This window comes from Gymnoscopelus braueri (assembly GCF_963280865.1).
Source record: "Gymnoscopelus braueri genome assembly, chromosome: 22".
In the NCBI taxonomy this organism is placed as follows: domain Eukaryota; kingdom Metazoa; phylum Chordata; class Actinopteri; order Myctophiformes; family Myctophidae; genus Gymnoscopelus; species Gymnoscopelus braueri.
Genome location: NC_137624.1, coordinates 40,914,329 through 40,929,003, shown reverse-complemented (window position 1 = coordinate 40,929,003; position 14,675 = coordinate 40,914,329). Strand labels below are relative to the sequence as shown.

At 39.2% G+C, this 14,675-nt stretch overlaps 1 pseudogene across 1 annotated transcript in view; it reads left to right on the top strand.

Annotated features, from left to right (window-relative positions):
• Window positions 1-476: 476 nt before the first annotated feature.
• Window positions 477-14,675, top strand: part of LOC308078126 (transcription factor 7-like 1-B) — a 33,842-nt pseudogene continuing 19,643 nt past the window's right edge. Inside the window, exons 1-3 of the transcript XR_013935044.1 lie at window positions 477-1,652; window positions 5,434-5,506; window positions 7,407-7,552. The product of XR_013935044.1 is annotated as a transcription factor 7-like 1-B (transcript). The remainder of the gene's footprint in view (window positions 1,653-5,433; window positions 5,507-7,406; window positions 7,553-14,675) is intronic.

Genomic DNA, 14,675 nt, shown 5'->3' with positions numbered 1-14,675 from the left:
AAAGGTTTGTGAATGGGAACCACTGGCTACAATGGCCATTGGTTCTCAAAGTGGGGTCTGGGGACCCCCAGGGGTCCTTGAGGCCGGGGGTTCCTGGGGGTCCCCAGAAAAATGTGTGAAAATAGCATCACAATAGTTTTAACCTTTTTATACTTTTGCTATTTTTGAAAAATCTTGAAAGATTTGTGCAAATCTTTGAATATATTTCTTTTAAACCGAACATTTTAACACAAATCTTTGCTTCTGGGGGGGGTCCCTGGCACAACATATTTTCAGATGGGGGGGTCCCCGGCCAAATATATATCAATTTGGGGGTCCCTGGCATGAAAAAGTTTGAGAAGCACTGGGCTAGTTTAGTCGCTTCTTTTGGGCTTGTTTTCATAGACCTGGTTTGCTTGTTTCTCTCGCAAAACCTGGCAGCCCTGGCTGGGGCTGCTTTTCCCTTGTCCTCCACTCAGCCACACAGTGGAATGGTTGAGGTTCCCACGCCTCCACAATACACACCAGAGAGGAAAAACTTCTCCATTCGGGCACAGATTTTTTTTTGTGTGCGTTAACAACGCGGAAGAGGGGGGAAAAAAAAAACTACCACTTTAATTAAAACGTCGTGCCCGTGGACATTGTTATGCGTCGTTAAAGAAGAAGATGGATTAAAAAAAACGAACGACGACGATGGAGGGGAGAGAAGTAGTGAATAACACGGTTTCCACCACTTTGTTCGCAGCAAACTTTTCTCAGTGTCTCGTGCGCTCGAGCGCCGCCGCTCGCGCTGCTCTGTTCCTTTCAGTCTAGAGAGAGAGATCACGTTTTTTTTCTTTTCTCTTTTTTTTCTCTTTATAGCTTTTAATAGCAAGACGAAAATGACTATTATAACCAGGCTGTGGACGGAATGGAGCGTGTTCTCCGGGCCCGTGTGAGTGTTATTATCGGTATTAGTAGGACTTTTCTTTGTTGCAGTTATACTTGGCTGAGCCAGCCCAGCCGCCACTAAGAACCAGCAGCCTGGGCTAGAGACCATATCCTCCCCGGCCTGGCGGAGAGCGGAGAAGAAGCAACACTAAAACCAGCCATCGTAGCATTCAGTGCTATTCTAAAGTCACTGGTAGCTAGCTAAAAAAGAAGCTAGCCCAACCGGCTAGCTCATAGTCCAGTACCAGTTCCAGGCAAGAGTTGCTTTTCTTTTGTCGTTTAAACATCGACAAGAAAGAACCAAGCCCACACAAGCTGTGCTATAACGCAGCTATACGTGTTTTTTTTTTTTTGTTTGTTTTTTTTAGCTTTACATACTTGCTGCATCCCCCTCCCCCCCTCCACCCCCTCATCCCATAGTGGTTTACCACAGGGATCTTATATCCCAATAACAACAACAACACTACTACTAGTAGTCTAGTGTCTCTCTCAGAGGAGCTAATAGTTCATAGCTCGTTGTCTTTTTTTTCGGGGGAGAGAGTGTCCTCCTGTCCGACATGCCTCAGATGAACGGGGGAGGAGGAGATGATCTGGGGGCCAACGACGAGCTGATCTCCTTTAAGGACGAGGGGGAGCAGGAGGAGAAGATCTCCGAGAATGTGTCCGCCGAGCGAGACCTGGACGACGTCAAGTCCAGCCTGGTCAACGAGTCCGAGAACACCAGCAGCTCCGAGGACTCTGAGGTAGAACACTTCTACTGTATACTGTTAGTTATACTGTATACTGTTAGTTATACTGTAACTGACACTGCTTTAGTTACTGACACTACTTTAGTTACTGACACTACTTTAGTTACTGACACTACTTTAGTTACTGACACTACTTTAGTTACTGACACTACTTTAGTTACTGACACTGCTTTAGTTACTGACACTACTTTAGTTACTGACACTACTTTAGTTACTGACACTGCTTTAGTTACTGACACTACTTTAGTTACTGACACTACTTTAGTTACTGAGTCTGACACTACTTTAGTTACTGAGTCTGACACTACTTTAGTTACTGACACTGCTTTAGTTACTGACACTGCTTTAGTTACTGACACTACTTTAGTAAAGTGTTAAGTTTAACTGACACTACTTTAGGAAAGTGTTAGGTTTAACTGACACTACTTTAGTAAAGTGTTAAGTTTAACTGACACTACTTTAGGAAAGTGTTAGGTTTAACTCTCACTACTTTAGTAAAGTGTTAGGTTTAACTGACACTACTTTAGTAAAGTGTTAAGTTTAACTGACACTACTTTAGTAAAGTGTTAGGTTTAACTGACACTACTTTAGCAAAGTGTTAGGTTTAACTGACACTACTTTAGGAAAGTGTTAGGTTTAACTGACACTACTTTAGTAAAGTGTTAAGTTTAACTAACACTACTTTAGTAAAGTGTTCAGTTTAACTGACACTACTTTAGTAAAGTGTTAGGTTTAACTGACACTACTTTAGTAAAGTGTTAAGTTTAACTGACACTACTTTAGTAAAGTGTTAGGTTTAACTGACACTACTTTAGCAAAGTGTTAGGTTTAACTGACACTACTTTAGGAAAGTGTTAGGTTTAACTGACACTACTTTAGTAAAGTGTTAAGTTTAACTGACACTACTTTAGTAAAGTGTTAGGTTTAACTGACACTACTTTAGCAAAGTGTTAGGTTTAACTGACACTACTTTAGTAAAGTGTTAGGTTTAACTGACACTACTTTAGTAAAGTGTTAGGTTTAACTGACACTACTTTAGTAAAGTGTTAAGTTTAACTGACACTACTTTAGTAAAGTGTTAAGTTTAACTGACACTACTTTAGTAAAGTGTTAGGTTTAACTGACACTACTTTAGTAAAGTGTTAGGTTTAACTGACACTACTTTAGTAAAGTGTTAGGTTTAACTCTCACTACTTTAGTAAAGTGTTAGGTTTAACTCTCACTACTTTAGTAAAGTGTTAGGTTTAACTGACACTACTTTAGTAAAGCGTTAGGTTTAACTGACACTACTTTAGTAAAGTGTTAAGTTTAACTGACACTACTTTAGTAAAGTGTTAGGTTTAACTCTCACTACTTTAGTAAAGTGTTAGGTTTAACTGACACTACTTTAGTAAAGCGTTAGGTTTAACTGACACTACTTTAGTAAAGTGTTAAGTTTAACTGACACTACTTTAGTAAAGTGTTAGGTTTAACTCTCACTACTTTAGTAAAGTGTTAGGTTTAACTGACACTACTTTAGTAAAGTCTTAGGTTTAACTCTCACTACTTTAGTAAAGTGTTAGGTTTAACTGACACTACTTTAGTAAAGTGTTAGGTTTAACTGACACTACTTTAGTAAAGTCTTAGGTTTAACTCTCACTACTTTAGTAAAGTGTTAGGTTTAACTGACACTACTTTAGTAAAGTGTTAGGTTTAACTGACACTACTTTAGTAAAGTGTTAGGTTTAACTGACACTACTTTAGTAAAGTGTTAGGTTTAACTGACACTACTTTAGTAAAGTGTTAGGTTTAACTGACACTACTTTAGTAAAGCGTTAGGTTTAACTGACACTACTTTAGTAAAGTGTTAAGTTTAACTGACACTACTTTAGTAAAGTGTTAGGTTTAACTCTCACTACTTTAGTAAAGTGTTAGGTTTAACTGACACTACTTTAGTAAAGTGTTAGGTTTAACTGACACTACTTTAGTAAAGTGTTAGGTTTAACTGACACTACTTTAGTAAAGTGTTAGGTTTAACTGACACTACTTTAGTAAAGTGTTAAGTTTAACTGACACTACTTTAGTAAAGTGTTAAGTTTAACTGACACTACTTTAGTAAAGTGTTAAGTTTAACTGACACTACTTTAGTAAAGTGTTAAGTTTAACTGACACTACTTTAGTAAAGCGTTAAATAAAACTGACACTACTTTAGTAAAGTGTTAAGTTTAACTGACACTACTTTAGTAAAGCGTTAAATAAAACTGACAACTTTAGTAAAGTGTTAAATAGAACTGACACTACTTTAGTAAAGTGTTAGGTTTAACTGACACTACTTTAGTAAAGCGTTAAATAGAACTGACACTACTTTAGTAAAGTGTTAAGTTTAACTGACACTACTTTAGCCAACTGTTAGGTTTAACTCCACACTGTTACAAACACACTGCACAAACTTTAGCACAGTGGTTCTCAAACTTTTTCATGACAAGGACCCCCCCCCCCAAATGAATGAATGTTTTTGGCCTTGGACCCTCATCTGATAATTATATTTGGTGCCAGGGACCCCCCAAATTTTCCAAATTTTAGATGATCAAGATTATTTTGAAAATGGCAGATCTACAAGCTCACAAAGTTTGCTTTGTGAGCTTGTCTATTTTCAAATGTCTGATGTGAAAGGTTGAAGTTGTTGAACTGAATTTGGCTGGAGTGGGGACACCCATGGAACCCCCCCAAGGACCCATGGGGGTTGCTTTAGCAAACTGTTTAAAAAAAAAGGCTTAAAACCACTTTGACACTTTTACACCTGGCACATTTTTGTAGGTCAAAATGTGTGCCACAAAATAGCTGATAGAGATGCTAACAATCAATCGACTAAAGATTGATCAATCGTTAAGAATTTACATTGTTTTAATTGGTAAGAATTAAAACAATGAATTGACCACTACTCAGAGGTTACTATTACATTTCTTTATGTGACAACTTATTGATGCAACATTAGTTTACATAGTTTACAGGGACAATTGATTGGTTCATTTAAACAGCAGTATTTTCAGGACAAACTGTTTCAGCATGGTCTCTTATCTAAGGCACTGGTTCTCAAACCTTTTCATGTCAAGGACCCCCAACATGATGGTTTTTTTTTGGCTGCGGACCCCCGTCACAAAGATATTTGTGCCAGGATTTTAAAAAAAATAGCAGATCTACAAGCTCATAGCACGGCACTCGGTGCCACCCTATGAGCTTGTATTCTGCTATTTTTTAATAGCCAAAGTATAAAATATGGTTAAAGTGGTTTAAATGATTGTGACGCCATATTAACTAGTTTTGCTGGGGACCCCTGGTACCCCCTCAAGGACCCCTGGGGGTCCGCGGACCCCACTTTGAGAACCAATGATCTAAGCAGGAAAATCAACGCTTATCAATAAATCGATGATCAGTAAGGTGAACCAACCACCGATTAATTAATTAATTGATAACTTACATCCAAGTTAATAGCAGATCTACAAGCTTGTTATGGCTATCCCGTAGATCGGCTATTGTCAATATAGTATATAATATATAGTATATAAAATAGCACTTAAAGGTTCTTAAGGATACCCCCCTCTTACTGAACAAACACATGGCAATGATTACTATCAGAATATAGAGCTTTTTAACACTTTCTTTCTTTTGTTTTAACCAAAGAACATCACTTACTCTACTTTTTTTTTCTTCTTTTTTTTTTCTTTCTTTTTAATTAAGTGGTAAACCGATACCTTCTTTGTCTTGAGTTTGTGTTTGTTTGTTTGTTTTTCTGCAGGCAGACAGACGGCCGCAGTTCTCCAGACCTGACTTGGAGAACTATGCCAGACAGAGAGAACTCTTTATAGAAGGTAACAAATCACACTAATGCTAATGTATGGAAATACTGAACCTGAAATGCAGCAATATAGTGCCAGTGGTTCTCAAAGTGGACCCTTAACAAGTCTGTAACTCAGAGAGTGTACAAATGGAACCAAATGGGCCTTCTCAGGTCCATTTGGTTCCATTTGTACACGCTCAGAGTTATGGGGGTCTTTGAAATTAAAACAGGTTTGAGAACCACTGCAAAATGAACTAGCGATTGACCAAGATATGGCTACCATGCAGACATGTCTTGGTCACTCGCTGTCATGTTTTTGTTTCTCGGGTTTGTTTTTCTTGACCACAATGTTAAGAATGTAATTTAGATGGCATGTTATATTAAACAGATGCTATAGGATCATTGTTGACCCGGTGTCCTATAGTTTCAATGTACAGATTGTTATTTCGACAGTATGTTTGTTGTTTAATACCAGGGGATCCTAGTTTCTTGAGGCACGACTACACACTGTCTCAAAGGAACAACAACACAACACTGGAGCAGCTCGCACAATAAGCTTCTTTGATCAAGACGCCATGTATAGAAACAAACAACTGACGTTTTCAATGCTACTGCATCTTCCTCAGAGTCATGCACTACACCATTGGTTCTCAAAGTGGGGTCCGGGGACCCCCAGGGGTCCTTGAGGGGGTTCCAGGGGGTCCCCAGCTAAATGATAGATAGTTAGGAACCAAATTGACCCTTATGGGTCTGTAACTCTGAGAGTGTACAAATGGAACCAAATGGAACCAAATGGACCCTAACGGGTCCATTTGGTTCCATTTGTACACTCTCAGAGTTACATTAACATTGATTTTACAATATAAATTGGGGTCCAAGAGATCCTTAGCCTAATGCATGTCAAACTGGGGGTCCTTGAAATTAAAATGGTTGACAATCACTGCTAGAGCCGTAAAAAATCTTCTCTTATGGGGTCCCTGGCATATCTTTTCAAATGGGGGTCCGCGGGCTAATGTCAATTTGGGGGTCCTTGACATGAAAAAGTTTGAGAACCACTGCACTACACTGTCTCTCTGCATTCTGTCTATGGGGATTACCTTGCTTATTGTAAGTCGCTCTGAATAAGAGTACAATTTACAATGTAGGCATTTAGCAGACACTCTCGTCCAGAGAGAGTCTTTACAGTAAGCAAGGTAAACACACATCAAATGCAGAGAGACAGTGTAATGCCTCAGTCAACTAGGATCACAGGTAAACCAAGGACCTAGCATCAGTCTAGACGACATACCATCAAAATAATAATCTGTACATTGAAACTATAGGATACCAAAGAACCTAGCATCAGTCTCTAGACGATATACCATCAAAATAATAAATCTGTACATTGAAACTATAGGATACCAGGTACACAAAGAACCTAGCATCTGTCTAAATAACATGCCATCTAAATGAACTCTTTAACCTTTGGACAAGAGATAATCTTATGCTATTATTTGAGATAATCGCAATTATCTTTGCATAATTGTCATAATCATTTCCATGTTGAAAAATATTAACATATTTTCAAATCAGAAATGGCAGATCTACAAGCGCTGTAAGCTTGTAGATCAGCTATTTATTTCTGCTATTTTTACATGTATAAAATGATGAAATATGTACATTTCTTTGTATATTTAAGTTAATTGTCATATCTGCCCTGTGGAATCTTTTTATTACGAAGCCTAAGAGGCAAACAGAATTTTATCTTGTATTCATATGTTCAATGTTAAACACACAATTAAATCGTTAATAATCGCAATTATTTGAGTCACAATTAATCGTCAACATAAATGTGTAATGGTGACAGCCCTACAGTACATCTTTGTTAATCCATGGCTCTGAGAGTAAGTTGTTACAGACACTAAACATGAAACTGGTACTTTCTCCTCCAGCGTTGAGGAGACAGCAGGATGGAGGGCTGTTCAAGCCTTCTCCCTACGCCGGCTACCCCTTCCTCATGATCCCAGATCTGGCTAACCTCAGTAACCTCGGCAGCCCCTACCTCCCCAACGGAGCTCTGTCACCAAGCGCCAGATCGGTGAGAGAGAGAGAGAGAGAGAGACACACACACACACACACACACACACACACACACACACACACACACACACACACACACACACACACACACACACACACACACACACTTGATGTTTGCACTACTAACTTGTGCTTTCATCAAAGTTGTATAGGACAGCCTTATTTATTCATTTTAACGTATTTGTTTTTGGCATTTGTAACGCTTAAAGCCTGAGTAGGTGTGTGCTGCTGCTGCAACACGTTGTGAGCTTGTAGATCAGCTATTTCCAACGTGCAACTAAGTATAACTGTACCCCTAAAGCACTAACCCCAACCCCTAAACCTAACCTTTGATCCTAACCTTTGATCCTAATGCTACCCCCTAACCACAATCCTAATCCTATCTCTATCTTGTCTCTAAAAATATTTTCGTGTCTATTTCTGACAAATTCTACTGTATACTTGAGGTTAGGTTTAGGGGGAGCACTGAGTTATCGGCATACATACCGTATATATAGACCTGATACTCGCCTTGCTGACTGTATATCGGCAAATAAGATGTCATTCACTGATGCCAGTGGTCGATGTTTATCGGTTTATTTCATAAATTTTAATGCTTGAATTTGTGCTCATTAAAAGATGGTGTACTGTGTGTAGAAGGGCTGATGGAGTTCAAAACGAAGTTGTTTTTTTATAATTAATTTATTATCGGCCAAACTGTTATTTTAACTCATTTCCTGCCAGAATTATTTCAGATTTTTTGCTGTAGACTGCCAGAGATTTTTCATTGAAAAAAAAAGTTCTCAGGAGCCGAGATACAGATTTTTTAAGTTTTAAGTTAACAAGGAAGTGGATAGGAGTTTAAATCTTTGATATATCATATCTCCTTGGTCTTTGGGTCTAAAAATAAGAAAAAAAAAATATATATATTTTTTTAAATAGAACGCAGATCTGCGTCTTTGGCAGCCAGGCGAGAAATTAAATAGAACGCAGATATGCGTCTTTGGCAGCCAATGTGTTAAAAATCGCTATTGGATATCGGTGTTGGCCCAGAATTTCCCAATCGGTGCATCCCGAGTTAGGGTTCAGCTGATAATTTGTCTCGACCTTGAAAGGCAAATACAAGCATTATGTTTCTCTTCTTTTGTTTTGTATATACAGTAGATGAAATGCACATGCATGCACAAAACATACATCATACTATCATCGTTGTGTGTGTGTGACGATCACATGGATGACAGACGACACACACCCATACATACGGGTCTGTGTGTTGTCTGTCGCTTTGTCCCTGTGGGTGGATGATTGTGGCCTGTTGTTGTGTGGGTAGTCCTGTGGGTAGTGTGGGTAGTCCCGGCCCTGTAAAGTTGCCAACATGGTACGGTTACCCTTATTTGCGTTGAGGCCAGGCTCCTTCCTTCAGTGGTGGAAAAAGTACTCAAATTCTTTACTTAAGTAAAAGTACCAATACTGCAATATAAAAATACTCTGTTACAAGTAAAAGTCCAGAATTAAAATTTTACTTGAGTAAAAGTACAAAAGTATTGGCATCAAAATGTACTTAAAGTACCAAAAGTAAAAGTACTAAATATTTGAAAATAGCAGATCTACAAGCTCACAACGCGTCGCGTTGTGAGCTTGTAGATCGGCTATTTTCAAATAGCTTAGGTATAAAATAGGGTTAAAGTGGGTAATGTATGTTTCTTTACATCATCCCTTTATATCTGAAATGTAACTAGTAACTAAAGTTTTCAAATAAATGTAGTAGAGTAAAAGTACAATATTTGCCTCTGAGACGTAGTGGAGTAGAAGTAAAAGTATTGGAAATTGTAAATACTCAAGTAAAGTACAAATACCTCAAAATTGTACTTAAGTACAGTACTTAAGTAAATGTACTTAGTTACTTTCCACCACTGCCTTCCTTCCATGTTGGTTGGTTTTCTTTTCCTGCAGAGAGAGACTCATATTCCACATGCAGAGAGAGAGAGAGAGAGAGGTGTGGCCTGTGTTGGATGTGCTCCTTCACTCCGGTTCCTGACGTCAGCGTGATTCATTTGTTCACACTGATAAACACTGTGTCTGACTTGATAGACAGCAACAGGCTGCATGTAGCTGCCTGGCTGCCTCTCATTGTGTGTGGGGATATTGTGTGAGGCAAAATAATGCCTGATGTGTTGTAGTAGACTTGGACGCACGTATGGTGTCGCGGCCCCTGAAAATAGCCGATCTACAAGCTGAGCGAGAGCGACGCCTTGTTGTGAGCTTGTGGATCGTCTATTTCTGGCAACAATTAATCGATTTTAAATCGATTTAAAAGCAGTAGCATAATCAGCAGTAGTAAGTAACCTATTCGGTTTCATAAAAAAAAGATGCATTTTAGATTGAAGCATTCGTCTTCCTTTGTGGTCTTTTTTAATGTTTGTTAGAACGTGCCTTAACAACGACGTCAAACTAAATGAAAAGGATGACGGCTAAATAAGAGCCATAATGTCCCCATTTTCAGTGCACTGCAACAGCGTATATAAAGTAAGTGTAAATCACCCAAAGACATGGGACCGAGACTCGCACACCATTGTCTAGATATAATGGTTGTCATTCTATTCTGTTACAAATGATTAGGCGTGTGTGAGTGTGTGTGTGTGCACTCACACGCGCTCACATGCCGGCTGCCAACGGCCTGCTGTGATAAGACAGGCCCTGACACACACACACACAGCCAGCCCAGGCCCTGACACAGCCAGTCAGCCCCCTCGGTGAACCTGCTTGTCTGCTTGATTTCCTATTGTAGGAATGCGGCTGCCCTGTTCTTGCTCTTCTTGTCACGGCTAGAACTCCGGCTCCGCCGTAACCTCCACTCAGCAGCAGATTAGCTCTGCCTTATGTACCTGGGAGTTCCCCCGGAGGAATTGGTGGCGTTGCCCAACTCTCCCGGCCTAAAGGCTTAGCCGTAGCTCAGCGTGGATTTCTGAAGGGCTTGTTGAGTGATGATGATTCAAGAGTTCACATTGACACCGTTGGCCATTCATTTAAAAACCCAGAGGCAAACTATTAAACTTTCTTTTTTTTACCACTTTCAATCTGGTCTCCCTATTTTGGGCATGTGATATACAGTTGGCGAAGAAATGTTGAAGAAATGGCGAAGAAAAGACTTCAAAAGATGTTCAAAAATTGCTAGTTTACAAACTCAGTGTTTTGAGGTCAGCTACGGTATGTTTGAATTTTACGAATTCCAATTTTCAAAGTTTTTCAAATTGATTAGAATTGATCTAGCACTTTTTTTTTACTATCAGTCAAGACATGGGTAATCGATGGGCTAGGACTGAGTGGGTGTTTTAAGAATGTAGGTATTTATTTATTTTTGTGTGGTGATCATTCATGACAATGCTGGCGCATGATAAAACCCAGCTATGCTTTTAAAATGACTAATGCCGTTATCAGAGGCCGGTCTGTGGCGTCAGTCCTATGACAGCGGCACTTAAAACGTCACACATAGCTCGGCCAATCTGTGAAGGCGACAGACAGACAGACAGACAGACAGACAGAGATCCTGTCTATTATAATGATCACTACTTGTGAGGGCAAGTGGTCGTTGATGTGTCAGGATTCCCTCACCTGCAACATGTTGTGTCTGCACAGCACACTGCCCATAGCAGTGTGATAGTAGTTGGGTTGCTTAAAACACTGAACTGTATTTATGACCAGACACCAGGTTCCAAGTGTTAAAAACTTTTATTTCCAGGTTTATATAAAAAGACAAAGACAGACAAATCTGTCAACCTCTAACGGCACTCGAAACAGACCCCTCCCACAAGGAGTTAACCTTCCAATGTATTTGTGTCACTTAAGTGTCCTTATCTCCTCCTTCCTCGCAGTCCAGTAAGGTGGCTGCTCTTATCAATGTTGAGTTTTTACACTGGCTGTTTTGTCAATAATACTGATGGCACGTTGGTGTCTGACAGTTTATCAGCACAAAGAACAAATACCACACAAACCTATTACTGTAGTTCTCAAAGTTTGATTGATTGATTGAATGCCTAATTAGTCAAAAATGTAAACGTCATGTTTACACAACAAAAAGTCCTGGGGAGTTTCCATTGTGGTCCTACGTATTCAATTCATCAGCATTAATTATGTTAAGTAATGTTGATGTTAATGTAATTAACACAATAATACATGTCATCAACAAATACCACAATGCCCCCCCCCCCCCAGGGGGTCCTTGAGGGTGTGACTAGGGGGTCCCCAGCAAAATGAGAAACAGTTTAGTTTCACTTGTTATTTCACCAGCTAAAAGCTAGCCCACTGAGAGAATGAATGACAAGTATTTATTCACATAATAACAATAATATAAATCAGTGGTTCTTTGTGTTCGGGGACCCCCAGGGGTCCTTGAAGGGGTTCCAGGGGCTCCCCCCCCCCCCCCCAGCAAAACAAGTTTATATAGCATCAGTTTAACCACTTAAACCCTATTTTTAGTCCGCCGACCCCCATCTTAAAATGTGTTGTTCCAGGGACCCCCAGAAGCAAAGATTTGAGTTAAAAATGTTCCCTTTAAAAATATATATATCAAAGATTTGCAAAAGTTTTCACTATTATTCAAAAATAGCAGATCTACAAGCTCGTAGCGCGGCACTCGGTGCCGTGCCATGAGCTTGTATATCTGCTATTTTTTAATAGCCAAAGTATTAAGTAATGGTTTAAGTCGATAACACAGATGCGTTCCCGGTTTTAATGGGTTAAATAAGTCCTTTTTCAATGGAAGCCGCCAGCGTTATATGAATCTACAAAGTTGACGCCTGACACACTGGTGAGGACGTGACTGCTGTCAGCGCTCCAATGAGTGACGCAGTGAAGCATCAATCAGCCATATTATGTTTTTGCTTCATCATTTTACACAACTCTTCTTTCTCTCTCTCTCTCTCTCGCGCAACTCGGCTGCTCTTGTTCTGTAAATGGAAGACAAGACAAACTCATCCTGGCTGTTAACCCAACCCGTTTGATGTATTTACGTATGTGTGTGACTTGAGCAACACTTCACAGGCCACTTGGCAGCAGTACAGCTGGCCACGCTTTGGCCGCTTTGTAGCTTTTGTCATTGTCATTGAGCGCAGCATTAGGTCGTGGCTTAATTAAGACCTGAGGCCATTCTTAAACATGTTTTCTAAATCCTAACCGTTTTTTGAAAAGAATCGAAAACGAAAAAAGATTTTTCAAAAATAGCAGATCTACAAGCTCATAGCGCGGCACTCGGTGCCCCGCTATGAGCTTGTATATCTGCTATTTTTGAATAGCCAAAGAAATCTAAAGTGACACAGATGAGTTCCAGGTCTTAATGGGTTAAGGACTACACAAATATCTAAACAAAAAAATATATATATATTTTTTTAGATATTATCTAAAATATAGCATCCCTATTCTGGGGACAAACATTCAGCGATGCGACACATTGTGAGCTTGTAGATCAGCTATTTTCAGTACTACTTGAAACATTTTGTTTTCTAATATGGAATTTATCTGATTTACATTTTTTATTTATATTTTTTTATTTATGAAATTATTTTTGATAAATCATTGAATTTGTTACTTATCAATGAATAATGTTGCCCTTTTTTGTTTTGAAATAATAATTAAAAACAAAATGTAGGAAACAAAAAATAAAGGGATATATATTTACTTGTGACCCATAAAAAAATGACCCCAGAAAGTATTAGGAAGTCTAATATATTAATCAAAATGGTCTTAAATAATGAATGAAATAATCTGAGCGCTCAAGAGTTTTATTAGGAAATTCAGATTAGTCAGCGTCTTGTATTGGCTTCCAAGTGGTGAAGAAAAGTAAAGAAAAAAACCTACACATGTAACTTGAGAATATGACTAATTGGGTGCATTTGACAAAGTCTTCTGTACTGGAGGGTATGGATACGACCTTGACAAGGACCAGATGATGGCTATAGGTGTACAGGGCACAGTGTAGTATAGTGTTGTGGATGGTTTATCCACTTCATTTGAGAAACGCCGTTGAGCACGTTTCTCCTGTTGCGTTCATTAATGAGTTTACACGGGTTAGGTATGCTCTCTAGCACAGGGGGTCTTCAACGTTTTCAGGCCAAGGACCCCCTAGCTGAGAGAGAGATGAAGCAGGGACCCCCTTTATATTGTAATTTTTTAAATTTGAGATAAACGTTTGCTGATCTTTTTTCCCTCTACACCTGTAACTCAAAAATAGCCGATCTACAAGCTCACAACGCCTCGCAGCGCGAGGCGTTGTGAGCTTGTAGATCGGCTATTTTTGGCTTAAGTTCTCCTCGGAAAAGGGATGCTAGGGTTCAAGTGGTTAATGTAAAAAAAAAAAATCACATCACACAAAGATTTGGCGGACCCACTGTAGTAACTCTGAGGACCCCCTAGGGGTCCCGGACCCCCTGTTGAAGACCACTTCTCTAGCATGATTCCTTCTTGTACCATTTTATCTTTTTAGGAACTCTGGGAATCACTGCTCTAGCATGATTCCTTCTTGCACCATATCTTTCAGGAACTTCAGGGAACAGATTGCCTAATGTTAGCATGGATTGTATTGTAAGTAGTCCGTAACCCAACACCCACTCATGGTGGTAGGCGGGGTGAAAAAAAACCAAACGCCTCCTCCCTCTGCGTTGCTGCCTTCTAGGCCTGTCCCCGACTAAGGATTTGTGTAGTCGAATCTGATTGGCGACTAATTGCCAATAGTCGACTGGCAGTCGACTAATGCAACACAAAAAAAAATAAAAAATAATGATTTGACTGAGATTGTCAGTGGAATCAGTCTGATTCCACTGCCAATCTCTCAGTCAAATCATGCAAAAAAATATGTTATACAATAGAGGAACATTCCATTTGGGCTGTAGGGGTGCTTAGTGTCTGATTTAACATATACTATTGGTTTCTCCCAATAAATAATGATGTATATCCTATTTTTGGCAAACTATTAGTTAATTAATATAACAAACTAGGCCAATCTCTCAGTCGAATAAAAAAAAAAAACATATTTTTATTTTTTTATAATTTCAATTTATTTTTATATAATTCGACGAAGATTAGCAGTCGACTCAGACACCCCTCGACTAATTAGTCGACTATTCGACTACTAGAGGTCAGGCCTACTG